At 42.8% G+C, this 26395-nt stretch overlaps 1 protein-coding gene across 6 annotated transcripts in view; it reads right to left on the bottom strand.

The window, feature by feature from the left end:
- Sox5 (SRY-box transcription factor 5) overlaps positions 1–26395 on the bottom strand; it is a 394103-nt gene that overhangs the window by 230185 nt on the left and 137523 nt on the right. The window lies entirely within an intron of this gene.

Genomic DNA, 26395 nt, shown 5'->3' with positions numbered 1-26395 from the left:
ACACTGTCTCAAAGACCACAAACACACAAACAAGCCAGCATAAACGGCACAAGGTGAATATTTCAATGTAAGATCTTTGATACAATAAACATGGAAGTTTGCCACTTCAGCTTTGTCGTAACTGAGATTCATCTGGATTCTGTGACCGGATCAAGCCTAGATAATGGGTTCTCCATTTAAACTATGTGTTTCGAGCTTGTAAAAGGGTTCCTCCACAGAGAAGGAGGAAGGCCCCACTGTTTTAAGGAAGCCGCTGAAGAAGAGAACTTTGGGGTAGTGACAGTGCTGGGTTCCTTAAGAAAAACTACAAATTTCACTAATGCAGGCATTTCATAATCTAATGGGTTTTCCTACCATGCAGCCAGCCTTGGTCTATTATTATAGTCCATTTGTTTCTCTCTCTCTCTCTCTCTCTCTCTCTCTCTCTCTCTCTCTCTCTGCAAATTGTTTAGCTTATAACAGCATCCACAATGCCAAATCCCGAAATATAAAAAGTTCAGTGCAAATCAAGCCACAGATGACCGGAATCCAGCACATCCAGAAGGACACTCGATCTGAGTTTAATTGAAAATCTTGTTTTTGTAGGAATTTCATCCCTTCTGTTGTTGGTGTTAACAACACAACCACCAGAAACCACAGCCCTGAGGGGTGAAACAAGAAGGAAAAAGTTTATCCTCACTCTGTGGATTCCAGTTACATGTTCCGCTCTTGGGAGGTCCCCATATCATTTCAGCATGCCTGCCTCTTACCTACAAGAAACTAACGAGGCATCTGAAGCAGCCACTCCTCCCCAGCAGCTCCAGGCTTCTAGATGGACACCGACAATTTCAGAAATTACGGACAGTGGCTTAGAGGGGACATCTGTTTGCCATATACTGTGTGATAAAGTAGAGAAGCATTGGAGAGATTACGATGGCAAGTCGCACACAGAACTATATTTTCCGAGGTTAATGGGGCTGGGGCCCAACTCTGCGACCTTCCCTTCGCTGACCCAACTTCCTATTTTCCCATCAGGAAGTAAAGACCTCTAACTGGCAACACTGTGAGATGCGATACTTAGCACGAAGCTAATGCTAAGGAGCCCCTATTATACCATGATACTCAGGACTGCTGTATAATGCCTTTATTAAACCTAAATACATTAAGCTTGATTATAATCAATTTTTATTATACCACTTCTATAATGACACTCATGGTACTTGGCTCCCAGGAATGCTCATATAATGAGATGGCCGGGTGTACTTTTCCATTAAAGGCTTCTGTTGGAATTTCCATGGTCCTCCCCTCTCATATTTCCAGCATATTTCCTCTGTTTTTAATGTTTGAATTACAATAGTTGGTCCCATTTTAAAGATTAATTTTCTATACCACCAATTTGCTTCTCTCCTTCAGTCACTGCTTGGCATCAGAACCACCTCCTACCGGTTTCCTTGCCTCATCTTCCTTCCCACAGGTCTTCTCACTCTCCAAACCGTTCTGACCTGCATTGAGTCCAACATAGTGGGAGCTCCTAGCAACTCCTCCCAGGAGGCTACTCAGTTAGCTAAAACGAAACCTTGATGGATCAAGGCTATGACTGTACCTCAAATTGCTAAGGCCACTCGTGGTAGAAGACCTGGAGAGTCCCTAATAAGCCGTGATCCTGCTGGCTGAAGTCTCAGTCAGTGTGTGTGGGGGTGGGGGCAGGCACAGATGTGTGTGTGAGAGAGTGTGTGTATGAGTGTGTGCATATGAGTGTGTGTGTGTATTTATACATTTTGGGTGTGAGGGGTAGAACCAGGATGAGGCATCAAGAGATTTGTTTGTGTGTGTGTGCACATGCACGCGTGCGCACACACACACACTCACACAAGCTCTACAAAATACAGTTTCAGAATGCATCTGTGTGTGTCTCTCCGCTCTGCTTTGTGAACACACACTTGGTGAGCTGTCCCAGCCCTCATGCAGAAGCGACATCACCACAGAAGCATCGCCGATCAGGGATGGGACTTGGGCCTCTTGGACCATCTCACCTAACTGTGGCACATGTCACAGAGATTCCTTCACGAAGCCCTTTGTCTAAGAGGACGGGGCATCATGCAGCTCAGATATTCGAATCAGAGACTGCTGGCTTTTCCCTGAGTTTACTAGACTTGAAGTGAGTGGTTAGTCTACTGGCCAGAGTCCAGTGTGCACAGCCAGAGCGGTGCGGTGCCTGCTTCGCGAAGTTAAATATATAACAGGTTTGTAAACACACTATATCTTTCGGCATAACAGAGGGCTCAGCAAAACCCACCTTCTTCGTTCACAGATTCTCAAAGGAGAAAAGAGGAAAGGTAAACACGCCTTCTCCATAAACCCATGTTCGTGCATCCAGTTATACATGCAATGTCTCCACACATATCATGTTCCGCCGGGGACGACGGAGGTTCACGTGTTTTTGAGACGCGGATTCTGTGTGCTCCCCTGAATTTACTTAAGCCGGCACCCCCACCTACCTCCCACAGAAAGAAGGGCGGCGGGAGAGCTGAACTGCACCAGGCTTCCTCAGAGATCTGCTACACTGGCTCCCTTCTCCTATCTTCTTTATTTGTGTAGCTGTTAGACATTTCTGCAAAGAAGGGGAGCAGCAGCCAGGCTCGCACAACAAAAGACCTACTGTCACCGAGCCAGCCTCAGACATGGTGGAAACCGGCCCACAGGAAAAGGCCTGGCTCCAGTATTCGGCCCCGGCCGAGTACAGTCACTATATTCAGTCAAATTGGCAACAGGTCTCAGTGTTCCTGGCTTTGAGCTGTGAACAAGGGTCGGGATTGAATAACCAATTACACAACCGCTGACTGAGTTTACTCAAGGTTTGCAAACTGCAATAATAGAGCAGCATTCAGGCAACTGTTTCATCCCCGTCCAGGTGCGGTGCCACCCCCCCCTCCACTGACATGTCACTTTATCACATACGTCCATCAGGAAGCTTAATACCATGTCACGCTCGACGCGTAAATGAGGGGCTCTGCCTCTCTCCGCTGGGCGATTCACACGACATCTCTCTTTTGTCTCTCCCTCTCCCTCTGTAAGTTAAACCAAGTTTCTGTCAGAGCTACAAAACAGTGTTTGAAAGAACAGTAGCTAACTGTCGATGGTTTTCCAAAACACCGCTTACACTAATCGGCTGTCTGAAGCGCCTCAGTGTACCAAGAATGTGATGGTTCTGCAATCTGGCTGCTCATGGTAGCACCCAAATGTGAGGCGTTCCTGTCAACCTACCCAGGAGCGTGTCTTCTGCCTTTGCCAAAGTGAGTGTCTCCATTTAAGCTCAGGGGACCTGCGCATTCCCAGTATATTTCACCACTTGTCTCTAGACAAACTACAGAAACGGGAAGTCAAGAGCTATTCCTAGATATCTACACCGGACGCTAATGACTGGGTAATTCCACGCCAATGAGCAGAAGGGCAGACATGAAGAGATGAACGGCTACCAATGGCTGGGAGAGAGTTGGCAGGCTTTGATATCTTGGTCATTGCCTTTAAATCCTAACCCATGCAGATCTTGTAGAGGTAATCTAATATTCTTCACCGAGGTTATTTATCATTAAAATGATTAATGCAGATTCTTAAGTCTTACAGTGAAACCACAAAATACTGATGAAGGAAACTCAAGAGGACACGGTGAATGGAAAGTTACTCTGTGTAACATGAAAGGGAAGATTAAGATTGTTAAGGTGTCCAAGATAGTGGGAAAATGTGCGGACTCATTGCAATCCTTAATTAAAAGAAACACTCACTAGCGTTATTTATACAAATAGGAAGGATAATCCCCAAATTCAAATAGAACTGAAAATAAGACAAAGCAGTTCTGAAAAATGACCTGGAATCATTGTCATTCCCAAACTAAAATTACATTATAAGTCAATGATTATCAACTTGCTATACACAAAATACATAGAAAATGAAACAAAATATAAAACCCTCAAAATCAAGTCTACATGGTCAGCTAAGATTCGACAACAAAAAGAAACTAGGAGACAAAGGTGATAGCTCCAATGGATGGTGGTGCAAAGACTGTTTTTTTTGCACCCAAGGTCTGCAATTAGATTTTTATCCCACAAGAAACACAAAAATCGACACAAAAGTATAAAAATCTAAACACAACAAGCTCCTTGGCACTGATCTTGGGAGTCATTTTCCTCAAAGTCACCCCCAAATCTTAAAAAATTGGAAATGAGTAGGATTACAGAAAACAAAAGGTTCTGTCATAGCAAAGGAGGCAATCGATAAAAACAAACAAAAATAAATAAATAAGGGAACCGACAAGTTGGGAAACCTATCTATAAACCAAACATTACACCCAAGGTTTTATAAAGAACCAATGTGATTAATAACATGAAACATAAAACCAGATCAAGAAGTGGGCAAAGGTCAGGGCTGGAGAGAGGGCCCTGGAGGTAAGAGCACTGACTGTTCTTGCGAAGACCCAAGTTCTGATCCCAGCACCCCCACAGTGGCTCACAAATGCCTGTAACTATTCATCCTTTCTCCTCACCCTTCTCACTTTTCTGGCCTACAAAGGCACCGAGGGTTCACATGATACATGGACAATGTATACGCAGGCAAACACTCATACACGTAAAAAAAAAAAAAAAAAAGTAGACGTGGCCAAGGTATTTCTCTGTCTCTGACATACAGACAAAGTTTATGAGCAGGGAAAGTTGTGCGACACTTCCTGGCATCACAGAAATGCAAACCCATGATGAGATTCTAACTCAAGCTTGTGAGTGTAGTTTTTCCCCAAATGTAAGGCATCCCAGGTATTGGCAACAGTGTGGGTAAAATTCCACTGGGCACTATATAGGATGACAAAGTTCTGAGCCTTCATTATAGAAAACAATATGGAGATCTGAAAAGGAATTAAAAATAGACCCACCATGTGGACCAGTGATACCTTCTTCTGGGTGAGTACCCACAGGAAATAAGTCATGACTTTAAATACATCCATACTCCACCTTCTCTACGGCAACAATCATAGAACAGCCAAGATGGGAGGCAACCTAGTTCCCCATCATATACAAACAGGTGAAGAAGTGATGGGGGTGCAAGCTCGTATGTGTGTTTGTGTGTGTGTTAGTGGTAAAACATCATGGTCAGAAGCAAACATGTGTTTGTGCGTGTGTTAGTGATTAAACACCATGGTCAGAAGCAACATGTGTTTGTGCGTATGTTAGTGACTTTTCTGGAGCTGTGATAAAGCACCACAGTCAGAAGCAAGTTTAAGAAGAAACAATTTAACTGGGCTTAAGTTTCTCGAGCGAGAGTCAACAACAGTGAGGGCATGGCAGCAGGCTATTGGAGCAGGACCCGAGAGATCACGTCTTCAACCCCGTGTAGAAAGCAGAGAGAGAATGTGATGTAAGTGTGGCTCCAAGCTCTCAGATCCAGCTCCCAGTGATAAATTCCTCCAGCAAGGCCTTATTTCTACAGTTTCCTTAATCTTTACTAAGATGGCCAGCCACTAGAGTCCTCCTGCTCAGTTACCTGAGCCTATGAGGGGTGCTTCTCACTCAAACCAGGCCAGTATGTAAATGCTGAATTATTCCTCTTTACAGCCAAGGAGACCTTACCATTTGTTACTGCATGGGTGGGCCTGGATGGTATCAAGGCAAGAAGAAAAAGATTCCAGACAGAAAGTCAAACACCGTGGGTCGTCTCTCACACATGGATGCTAAAAGAAGGTTGGCATGACGACAACAACGGAGAGAGGATGCTACAGTGCAGGAAAAGAGGCCAGACATGAGCAGCGCAGGCTCTATCCACACAGAACAATATCGCAATGAACCCCTTTATTTTGTTAGTAAAAACAATTTTAAAAACCAAGTAATTTAACAATCAAATAGACCCCCAAAGAGCAGTTCAGACAGTGAGTGAGAGTGTGAACTTTGTCCAGTACATTTAAGGTGGCAGAATTTTTATGTGTTGTCATGGCCTGAATTGTAGTAACATTTCATTTTTTGAGCCCTTACTATGCTTATTGCTTGCAATGCTAAAGTAGCAGAATGATTATTCTGATAAATAAATAAATATATCTAACATTATATCTGTAACTCACAAGTTTATATGAGTAGTGGAAATTCTGAATTCATCTATGTGTTTCCTTAACATCCATATAGTTTGAAATAAAGGTTTCAAGAATAAAATCTTTATTTCACCTACAAAATAAACATATATCTGTGAGTGCTCATATTTGGTTCACTAATCCAACAGTGGTACAAAAGGCAAAACAGGATCTCTTTCAAAGAGCACAACGTCTAATTCTGTTTAGCCCCTGTTCTTACTCAACGTCCACTAGAGACTTTGTCAATCTCTTTAAAAGGATAAAAAAATGAGTTGAGTTTTGAGTGATTGGGGAGTTTGGGGGGACATCAATATATCGGAAGAATGTGGGGGTGGCATTAATATAAGTGGCATAAAAGTCAACACTAAACCTAAAATGCACCGTGAGACACTAAAGAGTGGGAATGCTGTGGGCAGGTGGATGACTGATTTGGGCAATTGATGCGTCAGGGTGATGACGTACAGAGAAAAGAAGCCAGCAGTCACTCACACCACCTTGGAGTTGTGGAGCTGGAGAGTCATCAGGGGCCTTGAGGGAGGTCTTTCACCAGGGGTACAGTTAGCTGCTGTTGAGTGAAGCAATGCTTTCAGGGTGTCCCACTGCTCGTAAGACCTTCCGTCACCTCTGTCACTACGTCACCATGGTCACCATGGACTTCCACAGCCACTGTGAGCACAAGTGTGAAGATGGCATTTCCTGACTTCCTCCGTTTTTTAGAACAGTGATTCACATAGCCATTTGTAGGTTTAAAATATGTGGGGTTTGAAGCAGATTGGAACCTCCACTTGGGCCATATCACTGGCAAAATGGCAAGAAAATTGTCAGTAACTAGGAAAAGTAATGGGATAACAGAAATGGCCATTTTGTACATTTATCAAGATTTTTAAAAATTATGTGCTGTTTGTTTCTTCCTGTGGGTATGTGCATGTGTGAGTGTGGGTGCCACAGAAGCCAGGAGAGAGCATCAGGACTAGAGCGGCAAATAAAGGCCATTGTGAGCCACCCAATGTGGGTACTGGAAGGGAAACCCAAGTCCTCTCTGTAAAAGCAGCCTGTGTTTTTAATGACTGAGCCACCTTTCTAGCCCCCATTGTTAACAGTTTAATGATAGTTACTATAGAATTAGCCCATAGGAGAATTAGCCCATGGGAGAAGCTTCAACCAGGTTTTGGAATATGACAGACTAGCATGTACAAATAACGTCTCTAATGTTTTAATGGTCCACCAAAATTCTAACTTCCAAAAGGCTCCCACAGGACAGAATATTGAAGTTATTCTAAACAGATACCTGAAGCACAAACACAGACTGTGTTCTGAAGTCCTGACAGACTGTTAAGGCTTTGTCTTCCAAGCAACCGGCCTTGGAGAGTGAGGAGACAAAGGCGGAAGACAGAGTCCACACCGACACGTTCCCAAGCAACGGGGCTCTGCACCCAGCCTATCACGAACTTGTTCTCCAAGTCATGTTCTATGAAGCCAAAATGAAGCTCTGGAGGGTTGCTCTGGCTAGTCAGGGAAATGGGAAGTACGATTTAAGCACAAATAACCAATTAACTACTCAAGGGAATTTGGGGGTATCCTCTTGTAAGATGCATCTGTAATCTGAATTCATGATTGTTAAAGGAGGGTTTTAACAGGGAGGCTCTGTGAACATGGGAAGAATTTAAAGACTCGCCCTCTCTGTGTATATGCAAACAATATTGTGCTTCCCAGAAAAAAAATACCCACGGCATGATTGTGGGGACAAACTCTCGGAAGCAAGATTGCCACCTTGCGTCAATTAAATTCCTGCTCTCTTAGCAAGAATGTGTATTAGAATCCACTTTAGAAACTGTTTTCTTTTGCTTACTTTGAATATAACAATATTGATAGTAGTAATACTTATCAATTATTTATGAACCAAGTAAGATTATAAAATTCATAGGAAGGTTTTATTCTGTTTCAGAACAACTCTTTGAGATAGGTACTATTGCTGCAATTATCAATTTAAGAGGAAAAGGGGGCTTAGAAGGCTTCTTCCAGTATTCAGAGCCACATCTATGGAGTTTCAGACTGTTCCCTAAACCAGGATCCACATTCTCTGACAATGAATGTGTCGCTCATCAGAAAAAGCAAACATATCCCTACCATCCTAGCTCTTTTGAACGAGCTACTTTTGAGATTTCCAGGATCTGATTATTTGACTTTAGAATGAAACCCAATCCTTTTTCGAGGCCCAGAGTCTCATGGGTAAATTGTCCATGGGTATATTTCTCCAGGCTCATCTTGGACTATTTTCCCCATGATACACTGGTCAGTGTGGCCATTTTCACGCCCCACTGGGTTCCTAGCATCCCTTCTTTGTGCTCCCCAAATACTCTCTTCTGCAAACTCGTGATTGGTTTCCCATCTTAACTCATATCCCCCGTTTTGGGAAAAGCCCTGCAGAGACACAATACAAGCATGCCAGCCCTTCCCTTCCTTCTGCCTAATTCTACCCAACTTCCTTAAGTCTATGGATCTTCTTAGTCATTATGTCATTTGCTCTTTTTGGACATTAAAGTATAGGCTGCAGGAGCTTGTATGTGTTCTGTCTGCTACACACTTTCACTTCCTAGGCTGACTTGAGCCTCTCCTGCATTGTGTGGGCCGATGCATGTTCTACCAACGCTTAGTGCCTCACTTTGCTCTAAGGTGACTCAAGTTGACAGATGACTCAGATGTCATCCGTGGTAATGGAAATACCTCCACAATTAGAGGATGGGAGGTGATAAATAATTTTGCCCACGTTTCTTAATTATGTCCATGGATGCCAGGCATCAAAGGAACAACGTCTTAATTAGTACATGGGTACTCTGGGTACATCTAGTTAATTGTACTCTGAGAGAAAGCTATGAGAATACCATAAGATACAGGGAATGGGGACAGGAGTCACATTCTTCCTTCAGTCTCTCAAACAACTCTCAGTTCATGTTTTCCTAATTTCCACATTTTGAATTAATTCCAGATATCTATGGATGCAACGATCCTCAAAAACTTGTAATAGAATATCAATAATCAAAACATGTGATTTATCAGCAAATCTGTAAACACATGCACATACACCTGTATCATTTCTTCCTATACTTATCAAACTTACATCTACCTATATGTAATTTTGAATTGTATAAGAGATTACCAATTAACTTATTTGCTTAAGTTAAACAAAAAAAAAACCCTTTTCATTCTTTTGCAGTGGACTCACATTATGCAATTGTTTAGCTCCTTTAAATTCAGCTATGATCATCTGAAAATAACACTGAAAACAAAAGGGGGGAACTACTAATTTTACACGGGCCAATGATTCTGTTTGTCCGTGTGGATGGTTCCTGATGGCTGAGTAGATCATGATACAAGGTGTGGGACAACTTCTCCTCTGGCCTCAAGTCCTGTAAGCCCCACACAGTCAACCTTCTCCTTGTTCTAGGGAGTGAGTTTCATGTTGAAAAGTACAAACTTTTCACACACCGAGAAACACAATCAACAAAATCAACAACCTCATATATAGAAGATAGTACCATGTGGGTTGTGTTAAAGAACAGACTAAATGAAAATGACCTATGTAGTAAGGAGGCTGCTTGTTCATTTCCTGGCTGCTCGGCAGCTCAGACCTGAAATAATCACATAGAAACTATATTATTTAAATCACTGCTTGACCCATTAGCTCTAACTTCTTATTGGCTAACTCCTACAATTTAATTTAACCCATCTCCATTAATCTGTGCATCACCATGAGGTCATGGCCTACCAGCAAAGTTTCAGTGCATCTGTCTCCAGTGGTGGCTCCATGGCTTCTCTCTGACGTCACCTCCCTTTTCCCCAGCATTCAGTTTAGTTTTCCCGCCTAGCTCTGTTCTATTCTATCATGCCAAGTCAATTTCTTTATTAACCAATGGTATTCACAGCATACAGAGGGGAATCCCACATCAGACCTATGCTCCTATTTGTGGCTTGTGCCTAAGGATTTTCTCAGTGTAACCCTGACCATCTCACAGAGTATAGAATCTAAGCTTGGTTCACAAGTCACTTTGTGTATTCAATGCTATCTTATGTGCACATCTGCTTTGATGTGTACATCTAAAGAAGAAGAATTTATTTCAGTATGGTTGCTCCCACTTCCTAAATAAGTTTTGGACAGAAAGTTAGGCCATTAACATCAGAGGACAAAGAAAAAAAAACAAACAAACAAAAAGCCCCACAAGTCTTAGGTTCCCAACTGTAAAACTGAGAGGTGCATGGGTGTGAACCAAGACAGGAGGTAAAAGGAACAAATTGGTGAGAGGCAGATGAAGACCAAGGCCTGGCACATAAATAAATAAATAAATAAATAAAGTTCCTAAAGAAGGAGCATGTGTGTAGGGTTTGAAACAGGCAGCGAAAGACAGGAAACCTATTCAGAAGGCTCAGGCTATGGGGCCTGAAAAAGCCTAACAACCACAGAGAGGAAGCAACATGGCTCTCTGTGGAAGGTATCGCCAGGCTGCTGAGACCCTGTCCTTTACAGAGCGGGGACCCAGAACACAACATGCTTCTCTGTGGAAGGTATCGCCAGGCTGCTGAGACCCTGTCCTTTACAGAGAGGGGACCCAGAACACAACACAAGCAAACCAAGTCTTCAGAAGGAAACTTGCTCTTGCCCTACCCACGCCTCTTCATTCTCCCTCAAACAGTCCATTAAATTTAGATTCTCTCTTCTGAAAGGCGGGTGTTAGGAACAAAAACATCTTTTTCCTGAAGCCAGTGATAGACGCTAAGAGTTTTGCTCGAACTCTCCTGCCATTTGGTGTGAATGTTAGCTATAAATCTCTGGTCACACTTTCTTGGTTGTAGATCGTAAGATTCCTGTGCTGGAAATGATCTTTCCCACACTTCGAAATAAAGAAGGCTGCACAGATGGGCCGAAAATAATCTAACCTTGGGATCTTGCTGGGCTTCTCTGCCTGTCACTGTTCGATCAAGCCCTCATGTCTCTCAAGGTTACTCCTGTCTTATTGAACCTGTCTATGAAAATGGATGGCTCACCCTCAGACTTTGGAACTTGATTCTGATGGGTGCTAGGTGACAAAAAGCTATTAAATACATTTGCTATATTTTGTTAGGCTGGCCTATGCTGGCTATGGCTTTCTATATGTGACAGAAAAGGTCCTACCTTCACCCCACTGCAGCAAGGGTTGTGGGCCTGAACTGACCCTATGCAGTGAGCAAGAGGTAAACATCATATCCCCAAAATTGGGGGTGAGAAAGAGAGAGAGAAAGAATAAATGGGCACACATCTTAACTGAGAACTCTCCAGTTCAAAGGAACACATCCTTATGGTGTAAGTGAGTTAGACCAGAAATAGGTGTCTCCTCTGCACCCACTGAGCAGAGAGGCAAGCGAGAAGTCTCCAATCCAAATGGCCCATAGAGACCACACCCTACCTCAGTAAGTCCAACCACTGCAATAAAGCAAGAACAACAAAACCACCTCGTTATCTTGCTGAGTGAAATGGCTCTCCGTTGATAGGTAGTGCATATGACCTCACCGCACCCAACAGCAGGCACTTCCTAGGGTAAACTTTCCAGAACGGCTGCCAGTGATAAATGCTTGTGCGTCTAAAATGCAATCGTGATATCCATAAATTCTCACATCAAAACTGCAATACTGTCACTCCATAGGAGACTCACAAGGACTATTTTGAGAGATATGGATTCTTTGCTCTCTGCTATGGCCACACTGGCTATAAAAGCTGAAGAACAATTACTGCAAGAAAGCACCAAGCTCAGAGCTAACACATCTGAGTCCAGTAAATCAGCTGACTCTTCTCTGCCTAACTGGAGGAACGCAGACAGACGCTTCTCAGATTCACAAGGCTCTTCTGTGGGATGTGCCAGCAAGCACATTCAAATGGCCAAACACATTTTTAAAAAGTACGAAGACACATATTTAAAAATGATCTTGCTTAGTGTGAGCATTTTAAATTAAAGCTATGCGCTAGTAAGAGGATAGTAGTGATTTGAGCATGCATGCCTGTACGAGAATCATACCTCGCAGCAAGCGGTTTCTAGCCCTTATAATGAAGCTAAATTCTCTTAGTTTGAACTAATATATCACAAGGAAACAATGCGAGCCTGCACTTTAGTGCACGAGGCCTGATTATTTCAACTTTCTGCGCAACGTGATTGATCTTTAGCAAAGCTTTTGTAAACGAACTCCAGGGTTCGCTGTTTCACAAACATGTAGTCTAAAGCACTGGACTTACATGTATGTATGTGTGTAGACGGATGTGCACACATAGTTACAGTAATTGACAGTGCGTCTGACTTAGTTTGGGTTTCTATTGCTGTGATAAGACACCGTGGCCAAAAGCAACTCCCGGTTTGTAGTCCTTCACCGGGAAGAGCCAAGGTAAGAATTCAAGGCCAGAATTAGAAGGCAGGAACTGAATCAAAGGCCATGGAGACATACTGCTTACTGGCTTGCTCCCCAAGGCTGCTTCCTCAGTTTGCTTTTGCCTGCCCAAGAGTGGCACCACCCACCGTGGGCTGGGTTTTCCACACCCACCAGCAATCAAGAAAGTGCCTCATATAGGCTTGCTCACAGGTCAGCCTGGGGGGAGCCTTTTCTCAGTTGAGTTGCTTTTTTTTTTTTTTTTTTTTGAAAACTCTGGCTTGTGTCAAATCGATAAAAAACTAACCAACATAATTAAAAAGATGTGATGTTTAATTCAGAAACAAAACTGTGTGTGTACTCATTTGTGAGAATGCATTTTTGTGCATGTGTAAGTGTGTGCATGTGCGTGTGGGTATGTGTGCACATTTGTGTAGGCACGTGTGTACAGATGAGTGTGTGAGCACATGTGTGTCCTTGAGTCTCTGGATAAGCTTCCACCAACCCCCAATAGTTACCATAGGGATCAAAGCAATTGTCCCCAAATCAGTACTTCTTGTTGGTGTTTCCTTGAAAAAAAAGTTTACAGCCTTAGTTTTTTAACAAATACGTGACGATGTCATATTAGGATTACCTGAAGTTGACCACTGGATATTCTTCGAAATAAATAAAAGCAGGGTGAATAACGAATTATATTATTCAATTAAATGCTCGTTAGCTGCCTAATGGCCTCACAGCCGCAGGGCCAGCAGCCAGTGCGCCTTCCCACTAGAAGCCTATAGATCCGACTACAGAGGAAAAGGAGCCTGGGCTGCAAGGGGAGGACGCACAGCAACAGGTTTTAGGTGTCCTGTCGGCGTGTCTCAGAGTGCTCAAGAATCTGCGCATGTGCTGTCCTCCTTTCCTCCATATACACGTGTGTAAGAATGTGCAGAATGCAAACTTAGACCAATGCTGACTTGCTGATACCAATTCTGTGTGCGACTTAAAAAGAATATCAGGCCAGAATTAGTGGCAACCTCTAGGATGAGGCAGGTTTTTAAATTCTGTTTATCTGCTTCTGTGTGAGCCTAGCTACAGGTACCGACCCCACCTATATAAATAAACGAGGAAGGAGAGCTAAGAAGAACTGCCTCCAGATTTGTGTTTGGGGATCTTCCATTCCACATACAGCTTGAACACGTGCACACACATACATACGCACACGCACGTGTATATATGCACACACATACACACACACAAGTAAATGTTAAGGTCAACCAGCAGGAAAATGCAGAGCTGCAATGAGCAAAGCCTACAGATGCAGACAACTTCCCTTGGTGGGATTGGCAGGAAACCCCTGCATTTAACACGATCCTCAGATTGGCACCATTTGGGAAAGAGGTCACAAGCTTCTTTTTGCTGAAACAGACTGAGTTGAGTGGAGCATGAGATTCCAGTGAAGTTGGGCCCGCTAGAGAGGTGTTCAAACCTGAGGCCAGAAGCCAAGGAGAGACTTCAGGTAGGAAAATACTTTTTGTAACATTCCTGAAGACCTGAGTTCAGATCCCAAGAACCTACGTGAAAAGTCAGCTTGGCGGTGTAGTTGGAGCAGCGGGAAGCCTTCCCAGTGCCCACCCGCCCACATGGCTAGCTTTACACCCGAAATAATTACACGGAAACTGTATTCTTTTAAACACTGCGTGGCCCATTAGCTCGATCCTCTTACTGGCTAACTCCCACATCTCGATTAACCCATTTCTAATAATCTGTGTAGCACCATGAGGTGGTGTCTTACCGGGAAGGATCTTAACCTGCGTCCATCTTGAAGAGGAGAGCTATGGCAACTGCCCTCACTGCCTTCTTTCCAGCATCCTGTTTTATTTACTCCGCCTACCTAATTTTCTGTCCTATTTAAGGGCCAAGGCAGTTTCTTTATTTATTTGACCAATGGAATCAACACAAAACAGAAGACTCTCCCATATCATGGCAGGTGCACTGAGAGCTGGGGAAGGGGAGCAGCTCCTGAGCTCGCTTGCCAGCTTGTCTAACTGACTGGTCAGCTCCACGTTCCAAGAGGAAACTTGTCTCAAGCAGTGAGGTGGTTGGGCCGGCAAGAGGGCTCCATAGGTGAAAATGCTTGCCACTGTGACAGAGCACCCGAAATTGACTCCTGGAGACCCATGTGATGGATGGAGAGAATGAGTGCAGAAAGTTGTTCTCCTGAGCGTCTCGTTCATCTATGGCGCGAAAGCCACACACGAGGATACCTGTGATTTATCCACATTGTCCATGTTCACATAATACACCACACACACACACACACACACACACACACACACACAGAAGTCTAGTGTTGCAGGAGAGGATGCTTAGGTGTGGTGAGGTTGGGGCTGAGGGGCTGAGCACCAGTGACTCAGCAGCAGGTTGGGGGGCCACCCTGAACTGAGAAGATCCTGCTGCGAGATGAAGAAGGCACAGCGCCTCTCAGCCTCCGTCAGAACTTGGTTCAGGAGGCTCATGCCCACCTTTGCTGTGATGGCCCATATGGATAGGCAAGTTGACCCCAGGGTTCCCTGACCTTTCCCAGAGAGCCAGAGAATAACAGCAGCCATGCTCGGAAAAGGCACCAGGCGTCACCGGTCACATTCCTTACTGAGGAAACAGAGGCCATCACTTCCCTCTGTCTTTTCTGTCTGTGAGAGAAACATGGGCTACAAACTCACCATGGATTTCTTTTTCCCCTTTTGAATTTCATGTATTTGCTCTGGCCCACTAACCACCAGGCTAAAGCCTTATCTCCTTGAACCAATGTGTTATGACATCACAAATCAACGACAGTAGCAAAGAACAAGGAACTAGAGAAAAGGAGCAGGCTACGGGGTGGCCTTTCAAATGAGCTTCCATTTCCTCTACCGAAGATCAAAAGATAGACACACCACAGTTTAAATCTGTTAACTATTGTTGTCCAGAAATTCAAATTTTACTATAAAATGATGGGAAGAAAGAATGATGGGAAACAGTTTCAGGTAGACTTCTAAAACTGAAGTGGTCATAAGAAAACTGAAATGTAAAAACATTTGAATAAAGACTTTTCCCTCTTTTTCTTTCTCCTTCCTTTCTTCCTCTCCCCCACCTCACCCTCCTCCACCCTCCTTTATGTCCTGGCTAAGACTTTCCCTGTCCACGCAAACACAATTGCTCTCTTCAGAATGAATGGCATTTTCTTTTCTGTAAGATCAACACAGGATCGAGAAGATTTTGGGAAAGAGAAGGAAATTAAAGGCCAAGTTCAGAAACTACTGATTACTTAAGCAAAGTAAGAGTGAGTCGTGGCCATTGTTCAGCGGAGGACAGGAACTCATAAAGGCGAAAGAGACCATTGGAAATCCATGTTACACTGTGCTCCGGGACTGGACAGCCCATCAGAATCCAGTGGACTGTGTGTGGACTAGTCACGCACACTTGTGTGGCTTGGAGACACACAGCACATGTCAAATGCCAGCTTCATTCTGTTCCATTCGCACTTTGGAGGAAACTGTCCAGGTCTCCTTTCAGCTTCCGAGCCTGGACAAAAGGATGCAGTATTAAAGAACGGAGCTAAAAGCTGACCACGTAGACATCAATTCTCAACCATTTAGGTCACTGTTCTCCCACCAAAGCCTTGCAGCTTGAGTTCTTTTCAAGAGGGTAAAATGATGTAGTGTTTTCTCGGAGCCATGACTCAGATTCTATTAGGGTGATTATAATCAGCCCGAGAGTCAAATGGCGAAAAGCAGACAAACCCAGAGAGGTGGAGAAGTAGAATGGCTTCTGTGTCTCCAGAACATCCCTAAAAAGCCAGTGACAAAGTCCTATGCATCTGTGTATTTAGAGGTTGGTAATATTACAGGATATTACATGAATGGTCAGAGAAAAAGAGACAAAAATAGTCCTTATCAATACAACTGTTCATTTTTCTAACATTTAGCAAATACAGAGAACCTCCCAAGTGCCAGACACCTATGTGTGGATTCTGCCATGGGATTCAGCCATGAACAACCCAGGCACTCCTGGCTGCTTCTGTGGCATTTGTAACCAAGAGAATCGCCAAAGGGAAAAAGAACTAAAGGCTGGTGCCACCGCTTCTGTGCTGTTTGTAAAACAGCCACATCAGAACTTAATAGCTGAACAATTTCTATCTCGATCTTTAAGATAAAGACAAAGTATATTTAATGTATCTGTAAGATTCTGAGCAGGAAAAAGAGCAGGTGGGGAGGCATCTGGTTCTTGTCCAATTCTCCTACCAGTCATCTAGTGGGCAGGTTTGAAGACCCACATCTCACAAAGCTGTTGCTGGCAAGATTTCTGTGATTAACTGTAGACGTACGGGTGTTTCTGTGACTTGTTGGTCAATACCTTAGATCTCTATACAAACAGGAACGAAATAGTACAGGATAGTGGGAGAAAGATACGCGGCGGCGGAACGCACAGGCTTCTTTACGTTCCTGCAGATGGCTCTCTTTGATTGACGTGGATGCTCCCCATTCTGACTTACAGAATGGAGACATTTGGGCTGGCCCGGAACTCATGTTTTACTGTTTAAATGTGTCCTTCGGAAGTTGTAAATCAAAATCTACTGCCTTAAATACCTAAGTTTTCCATTTCTCTCAGTTTGTTGTTGGGGGGTTGGAATACACGATGAACTGGTGCCATTCTGTTCCAGACAGACACAGCAACATTTGGAAAAAGATAAGAAGCGTTTGGATGATACAAAATTAAATAAAGATATTTTAATAAAAAGTTTAGTTTATTACAAATATTTATGGAATTTTGATGTTTATTTTTAAAGGTTATACTTTTTTTCTAATGCTTTGCTATGAGAAAAATGGAAGAACAAAATAAAGACTGAATGATTTTCTGTTTAGTGTAGTGCTGGTCAATTCAAAACTTTCACAAGAAAACCTCATGGATAAATCATTTATCTGCATAATAATGTTAGAGGTCTCCATAAATTCCCTAAAGTATTTCTAAAATGTGAAAGCATTTTAGAACAGGAAATCACACACTCATGTGCACGCCCACACACCTATGCATGCACACATGTGCACAACACACATACACACATGCACATACATGCACACATACATGTACACACATGTGCACATGTACACACACATGCCCATGTACACACAGAGAACAAATGCCTTGGGATTCCTCTTTTCTATGGAGAAAATATGTACCCAGGACTTTGCTAAGTCCACCCACATCTACTATTTCCAAATTTAAGCAATGATAGAATTATTACTAAACTCTACATGGCATGGTTAAGACCTTTCTACGCAATGCTTTGTTTTTTTGGTGTTTCCTTTTCTTCTGAAGACCAGAATTACAAAGAGGAAAAGGAAATAGTGAGTCTTTTCAGTGTGTGTGTGTGTGTGTGTGTATACAGGTGGTCACAGAGGGCATGAGATAAAGTTAGAAAGAGGTGTGAGCATTCTTAATTGCTAAGACACCTCTCCATTTCTGACAAAAAAAATTAAATTTTTGAAAATCAAAATTTAAAATATTTATTTTTCTAGTCACCAACTTGGTACTTTTATTTTTGAAAATCAGAGCAGTACATCGTAGTTTTCCCGGGGTTTACCCCAATCATCTCCCAAGGTAATGATAGCGCAGTATAATGAGTTACAAGTTTTACAAAATCATTTGTAGGCTGGAAAGATGGCTCAGTGGTTAACAGCACTGGTTGCTCTTCCAAAGGACCAGTTCAGTCCTAACACCCATACAGTGACTCACAACCACCTGGGGATCCGATGTCCTCTTCTGGACTCTGGGGACACCAGGCACGCATGTGGTGAACAGACACGCACATTATATTGGTCAGTAAATCAATCATTGGCTTATGTCACACCATGCCAGTATTTCTATAGTTTCAGAAAGACATCCTCTACATCAATACGCTGAGAAAAAACAAAACCAAAATCTTTCTCTACTCTAGGTAAAAGGTTGTAGAACCTGAATTTGAGCACTTGTATGAAGCTACTTGAATTCCTAAAATGAATTGTTTTAAACACACATATTTTTCTTCTCAAGAATGATAATCACTGTTTGGATATTGATCAGCTTTGAAGGAATTTTATAAAGACTGAGAATCTGATGTTTAGCACATGGCGCCTGTTTGGCATGTTCTAGTTCAATGCGCAGCAGCTTTTCAGATGACAGACACCAAAAGTCCCCAGTGCTCTTATAGGGAACCTTCTCAGGTATTAACACCAATACACAATTGTTTCTTGAGAAAAAACTGACCAATAAGTAGGAACACAGCAATGATACCATAGCATGAAAAAAAGATCTATGAGTAAAATATATTTTAGGCTAAGTAAATTTTACTCTCTGGAGTCTTATTAATACTTATTACAACGATTTTCAAGTGATTTACCATCAGATCAGAATGGGAAGAACCAAATAGTTAATAAAATTAGGAAATAAAATATAAAGAATGCAGATCATTTGCCTTCATAGGTCTTTAACCTATTTATAATGAGTTCATTAAGTTCTGCCTTTTAATAGTGAAATGAGGGGTTCACTGTAATCACAGCTTGCTAAGGAGCAACATAACCCCAAATGTAGCTGCTACGGGGTAGTCGAGGGGCCCTGGAGAACCTTCTCCTTTTGCGGGTTTACCAGTTATGTGGACTGGGGAAATTACACAGCTTCTTTTGGCACTGGGTACTATTGTAGGGGGACAAAAACCACATAGTCACATAATTCACAGAACGTCCAAGCTTTCATTTGTGAAATTATTTGAGCTGGTGAGGTGGCTCAGTAGACAAAGATACTTGCTGCTATGGCTGGTGAAGTTGAGTTCAGTCCCTGGACACACAAAATAGGACAGAACAAACAGCAACAAGGCATCCTCTGACCCCATGTGACTACTGGGCTACGTGTGTACCTACTCCAAATAAATAATAAATCAAATATAATAAAAAAATTTAAAGCCTAAAATATTCCTTAAGATGAAATATATGAAGATGATCTCAGTAGAAGCAATTGATAAAAATACCAATCATAGTATATAAAAGTAAAAGTTTTAAAAAGTAAATAGCTTCATGGCCAGGAGGAAGATATTTGAAATGTATACTACTTCATTTATTTTCTGTGTGAAAAGGCATTTTTAAGGACTTCCCACAGGGCAGGGAACCCGGATTACTCTTAGAGATGATGAGGGAGGGGGACTTGTTGGGGGAGGGGGAGGGAAATGGGAGGTGGTGGCAGGGAGAAGGCAGAAATCTTTAATAAATAAATAAAAAAAAGTGATAAAAAAAGAAGAAATATCAGTGTAGTTTTAGCTCGCTTTTTAAAAAAGCAATTCCGTGACTGTTTACAGACAAAGATTGCAAACTCACTAATTGCACAATAAACAAAACTTTGCCGCTTACATTAAGTACAAGACAAAATCAGCATGGAAGTGTGAAAGTGTTACTTTAACTAATTCTAGCCCCAGGGAAGGAAGAAGTTTCTAGGAACTGAAAGTTTTCTGTGTCAGGTATCTTCCTTTAGCTTTAACTAGACTGGATGATGCAGCCCCGGGGTGGATTGGTGCAGTGAAGTCACCTGTTCTTCTAGGAATGCTCATTCAGTCTCTTCCTACAAGCTCCCAAGGGGTACAGCTTAATTTACACATCTGTACCCCTAAGACGATGCTCAGTAGATGTTTAAGTCACAGAGTAGAGAATTAACACTTTCAGTGATGCGTGTGACCCTGAGGCTGAAGGGTAGTCCTAAAAACCCTTTGCTGTGCCAGACGCCAGACTCTCAGCTGTTGGAGAAGCTAAGCTGGTCCTGGTGAAAACTGAGACAGGGAGACAGGGACCCAGATGGGTGGATGGAAAGAACGTGAAGACTGAAGGGACTAATGATCAAGGCCAAGCTGACCAGGCAGGTAATTCAGGGATCTAACCGGGGTGCACCTGCCTGGTCAGCTTGGCCTTGATCATTAGTCAGGGTGTTCTGGACTTTATTTCTGTCATGTAACCAGGAGAAAAGATTGTAATGTGTGTTTTGATGTGTCTGTGTGTGTGTGTGTGTGTGTGTGTGTGTGTGTGTAATGGTCTGAATGAGAATGACCTTAATAAGCTCGTTTATTTGAATGTTTGGTCAGCAGGGAACGGAGCTGTTTGAAATGCTTATAAGGAAGAGGAGGTGTGGCCTTGCTGGAAGAGGTGCATCACTGAGGTTTCAGAAGTTCTAATCCAAGCCCGGCATTGCTCCCTCTGTCCATCCCTCCCTGCCTCCACCCACCTTTGGCTCTGCCTAAAGATAAGAATGTCACTTTTAGCTATGTTCCAGTGCCTGCACACATGCTGTCATGTTCCTGACCATGAGGACATGGACTAAACCTCTGAAACTGTAAAGAAGTCCAAAATTCAATGCTGTCTTTCACAAGAACTGCCTTGGTCATGATATCAGCTCACCGCAATAGGCTAGTGACTAAGACAATGCCCGGATGTGTGTGGTGTGTGTGTGTGTGTGCGTGCACACGCCTATCTGCAAGCACAGAGGCCAGAGTGCCCAGCTCTATCACTTTTTACATTCTCCCTTTGAGATAAGATGCTGTGTTGAGCCTGGAGACCTGGAGTAAGGCTGGTGGTCAGAATGTCCCAGCCATCCTCCTGTCTCCACTGGCAACAGGGCTCAGGTTACAGGCATCCCAAGGCCACAGATGAGCTCAGGCCCTCACACTTGTGCATCAAGTGCTGACCCAGTGAGCCAGGTTGCCAGCCTCTCAACTTTCTCTTATTTTCTCGTTGTGTTTGTATCCAAAAGAGGCAGAACAGAGACAGGGGATGCAAAGATCCAGCACTTAGTAAATACTTAGTAAGTTAATACCAAAAATTCCATCTATCAGTTCAACGGACTAAAGAAACGACTTTGAGGGTTTTTAATGAGAGAAACCAAACTTACAGTATGTTCAGTTTCTTGACACTACCAAGCAAGCAGAGATGTGGACACACAGTGCTTGTAGACATTGGGGTTAAGAAGCTTTACATTTATAAAAGGTAAAAGCTTTCTGATATCAGTAATGCTTGAATGGAGAGCAATGTGAGCCCAAAGACTTGCTCATCCTAAAATGGCACTATAAAATATCATCAAGGGTCACTTTGAACATGACACACATGAGAAACTGGTATCGGAAAATAACACACGATTGCTATTTTGCTAAGCGAGGTCGGGTTAAAAACCTGTGTTCTCTGAATCCTTGACCCAGCAGCTTTGGGTGGGGCTTGTGCTAAAAAGTATATGGAAGTCTTCCTTTTCCACGTTCATGGCTAAAGGAGAGTTGCATGTTTGCTTTGATGCATGGCTTGCAGGCCTGATGAACACACTCATCTGAAATAAAGCTATATCAATTTAATTATAATCATAATCACACTCCTCACAAGGAATTTCCATTGCTAACTTGGGAACTGTAAGTCCTTGTTAACAGAGCACAGCACAGTGACACACAGCCCAATTGTAGAAATAACCGAGTCTGCCTGCTGTCATCCGATCTATCAACGCCATTTCCTCTTCCAGTAGCTGTGGGACAGAGCCGAGAAGCGCTGTGGATGCTTTGAGCAGAGTAAAGTAGGTTATGGATCCAGAACAATGTAGCCTATTACAGCTCAGCTTCAGAGTGGGGTGGGTAGGCAAGGGAACGAGGAGGCGCTTTTATGCCGGCCTGAGTCAGCAGGACAGACCGGCAGAGTCAGAACCAGAGGCAGCGCACAGGGGCAGGGGGACTTGGCTGCCTATCTGTTTTGTGCATCTGGAGTTCCTGTAACTGTGACTTGAGGCATAACAAAAACCAAGGTGGAATGATTGTTAGGGAAAAAAGGACAGAAACACAGAAAGGAAACAAAGAAAGGAAGTTAGAAGAAGACATAAAAAGCATACGTACTAAAACCCGGAAATACAGCTGGGTGATTATGGCGCACACCTTTAATCCCAGCAATCGGGAGGCAGAGGCAGGTGGATCTCTTTGAGTTCAAGGCCAGCCTGGTCTACAGAGCAACTTCCAGGACAGCCAGGGCTACACAGAAAAAAAAACCTGTTTCAAAAAACAAATAAACAATAACAGAAAAAGACAAAACAAGGCAAGCCAAACTATAAACATACAGAAGAGCTGAGACTGGAACAGAAGCCAGCTGTGTGGAAGGAGTTCACAAAACATCTAACCGAGGGTCTCACACACTTTCTGTGATCTCTGTCATCCAAAACTATTACTTAAGCTGCTTCTGGTTATATCAATTCTAACAGATGAAAACAAATTGTCTTTAGGGATGAAAAAAGCTTTTGTGGCACACACACATGACTGGAAATTGTCTCCTGAGTCGTCATTAATGGGAGGGAACACTGGAGTTGATTTAGTGAACTATATCCTGATAATAGCATATTTTTATGAATTTTTCTTTGTAAATTCTTCAATGCAGACTGATGATATCATGCTAAAGCACTGTTTAGTAAAAAATAATTGTGTCTCTGCCTAAGAACTGAGCGTGATGAATTCCTGCCTCCATCCTCAGAAGAAACTGAGGGACGGCTCCTCAGGATGCCCAGGTGTGCGATAGTTAAGACACGAACATTCTATTTTTTCTGCTGAGCTTTTTGTAAAAATGGCACAACAGGCTTGGGTTCAAATTGACAAGTACCTAGAAAGTGAAGGCTATATGTTGTTAATCAGATGAGCAGATAATTCTTTATTATAAGTTAAAACAATTCGATGAATATTGATTACAAATTGTAGCAGGTACCATTCAATAGAAATAAAGAAAGATGCTAAGTTTAAAGAGAAACACTGTATTATTCTCTTTGGGGTTTGTTACAGCTAAAGAGGCCATAAATATAAAAAGTCTAGCAACATTATATATATGTGTGTGTGTGTGTGTGTGTGTATGTATATATACATATATACACATATATGTGTATATAATTATTTATAAACTATATGTACAGGCATGTGTGAATCTTTTATTCAGATGGAAACAATGCCACATTTAAGTGAAAAAAATCTCTCCCAGCCCTGAAACAGAAGCCATGTATCTCCATGACAGACCAACAGAAACAATAGAAGAAACTGGCCAAGGATCCTCAGCTTTCAGGTGTGACGTCTGGTATATGTAAGAGAGGAGAAGAGGGAGAAGGGAGGGAGGGGATGTGAAGGGGGAGAAGGAGGAGAAACGGCAGAAAAAGAAGGCACAGGCACGTATTTCCCCTACGATATTTAGAAGGCAGGCGGGCTCCTCCGCTGTTTGCTCTCACGTTGGCCTTTGGAGTGAGAGGCTGGAAACCTCCTCTCTAGTAAAGAGGATGCGCAGGAAGGGCGCTGTCCCTCTCGGGGGTTTGCATTCTGTCTATCATCAGCCTGTTCTTAAAGGAGAATTCAGGATTTCTTAAATTAAAACATCATGCGCATAGATCAGGAGCAATGACTCATGGCTTAGACGCCAATGTGAGACAGTTTGAAGCTGTTCCTAGGCCACATGCTATCAATCAGAAGCAGCCCAGAATATAGGAGCGAGTCACTACGTAGCTCACTACTACCCGGAAAGCTTCCAGCCAGCACACGAGCCGTGCGCTAGCTTTTCCTAGCGTATCTGCAAGAGATGTGGTAGATGTATTTCAAACAGACTGCCTAAGCCTTAACTTCAAAAATATATCCTGCTAACTGTAGGCAAGTTTTCTATTTGTGGTACGTGCAGAAGTCAGCTCTTCGCTGAAGCTTTGCATGCTGTTAATGTTTGTCTTCAATCTTTCAGGAGACTTGATCTTCTTTTATTGCACATAATACATCTTTAAAGCTTGTGCTATTTTATCAGCAGCAATTACTGTCAATCTCTCCATGTTCTAATTTCATAAGCTTAATCATAACTGCGTAGAAAAGGAAAACAGAGTACGAGAGGGATGAGCGGTAAATGTGCTTTCGGCACCCCATTGGGGTCTTGGAACTTGTCCTCCATGGACAAGAGGTACTGAAGGAGCTTAGTACCTGCTTCAAGTAATGAGTTACAAGACAGACTCAGCTTTCAAATGATCATGTGTGAATCAATTCATTTCTTAGCAGCACTTTGAAAAACATTAACTCCTTCCCTGAAGATTAGTCTTCTACTGTGCTAATATAGCTTGTTACCCCCTTCTCCTTGTGGGAAGCAAGCAAACGACTTTCGAGAGATCTACAAGAGGCAAGCAGCTCTACATATACACCAAGATTCACTCCAAGGTCTACCAGGAACACACATGGAAAGGAGATGGAAGAGAAAACCTGACTTTGCTGTCTAGATGCAGCTAAGTCAATACGGTCTCGATCTGGACACTACCAGACATATATAAGAAGGACAATGAGGTAGACAACCGAAATAAGGAAATCTGAAGCTTGACAAGCATCTAGAAGACACACAAACCGTGTTGCGGTAGACCGTACTTTGCCTTGATGAAGTTTGCCTCGAGGATTTGTTCATAGCATGCCCCGTGTGGCATTGGTCACAGGGTGCTTTCTCTAAGGATTCCGGAGAGAACAAGGACCAGGCATCCCGATAACTTCCCTTCATCTGTGCCTAGAGAGCATCAGGACAGAACACGTGTACCTAACAATCTGCTCTCTGTGCGATGATCGCTGCAGTAATAACTGTAAGACGGCAAAGCAAATGTCTGCGCTGCAATCACATTTGCTTCCATTTTCTCAGTTGATGTGTTCTCCTTAATTGCCAGGAGATATTATTTTTCACCACTTAAATAATTTCCCCCGTGTTTATGCGAATTTTATTGTGCCACAATCACTTCTTAAGTGTCATGATTTTGCAAAATACACATTAGCATATATTACAATATGGGGAGATTCTGAGAAAGGCATTGTTTGGAAAAGAAATATTCTAACAAGAAGTGCATCGTGTATTGAGGAGGTAACTCAATAGGAGTTTTATGTCAGTAAAGTCTAAGTTCTGCTTTAAATATCTTTCCTGGCTCTTCTTCCAGTTTGTGGGCAGCCCTACCTCATCTGACTCAGGCTCCTTTGCAAACATATGTGTCCCTCTGTGAGCTCTTCTCTTTATAACCCCTACGTTTCCCGCGTGGCAGACGCAACTCCCCTGCTCTCTCCATTATCAACGCGATGTAAATTGATCCCCAATCTTTCTACGTGTGGCATCCAGATGTGTGTCCCCAAGTTCCTGAAGAACCTCTGATCATTTTCTAGTCATCAATCAACAGATCCAATCTTCAGATCTCCAATCCACATACCACGTGGTCAAACATACCGACAGTACAGAAGAATGAGCGGCTATTGCTAAGGGTGGTGGGTTAGAGGCCGCACGATCCAGAGACCCTTAATGGGGCTCAAATGCAGAGCATGCAGCACTAAACTGTATGTATCCAGTGTGCTCTTGAACACGTCCTGGCCAAGCAAGCGTGCTTGAAATAGCACTTGTTTTTGCTGGAGAGAGCCATGCGCTTCAGAGCACTTTGCCTGCAGGAAGAACTATTTTGAGCACTTTACCACCACTGTGCATGATGGGAAGGTCAGAGAAGCCCGTTTACCCAGAGCTGGATTCTGGGAAGGCATGTCGAATATTAAAGTTTGGAGCAATTATGTTACAGATCCAGCCTATTAAAAAAAAATAGACAATAGCAAGATGATCAGGTCTTGAGAATCGGGAAGTGTGGTCACTACTTAGAATAATTTATATATGTAAGGAACTGAACCTCAGGAACTAACTTCTAAATGGTGAATGAAGTACCATCCTGCATGTAGCATATGTTAGTCAAGACAATGAAACTTCTAGAAAGGACAAACAAGGTTGTATCCATTTCTAGACTCTTGTCACAGTGGAGGCTTTAGAGAAAACTAGCAGATGACATGGATGAAAACTATCAAGTTAGAGTTTTCTTATGCTTCATCCGCAATCAGATCAATTTTTAAACAGTATT

The sequence above is a fragment of the Chionomys nivalis genome, chromosome 1 (assembly GCF_950005125.1).
Source record: "Chionomys nivalis chromosome 1, mChiNiv1.1, whole genome shotgun sequence".
Classification (NCBI taxonomy): Eukaryota; Metazoa; Chordata; class Mammalia; order Rodentia; family Cricetidae; genus Chionomys; species Chionomys nivalis.
Note: the sequence above shows the minus strand (reverse complement) of the source record. Positions and strands in the feature narration are given on the sequence as shown.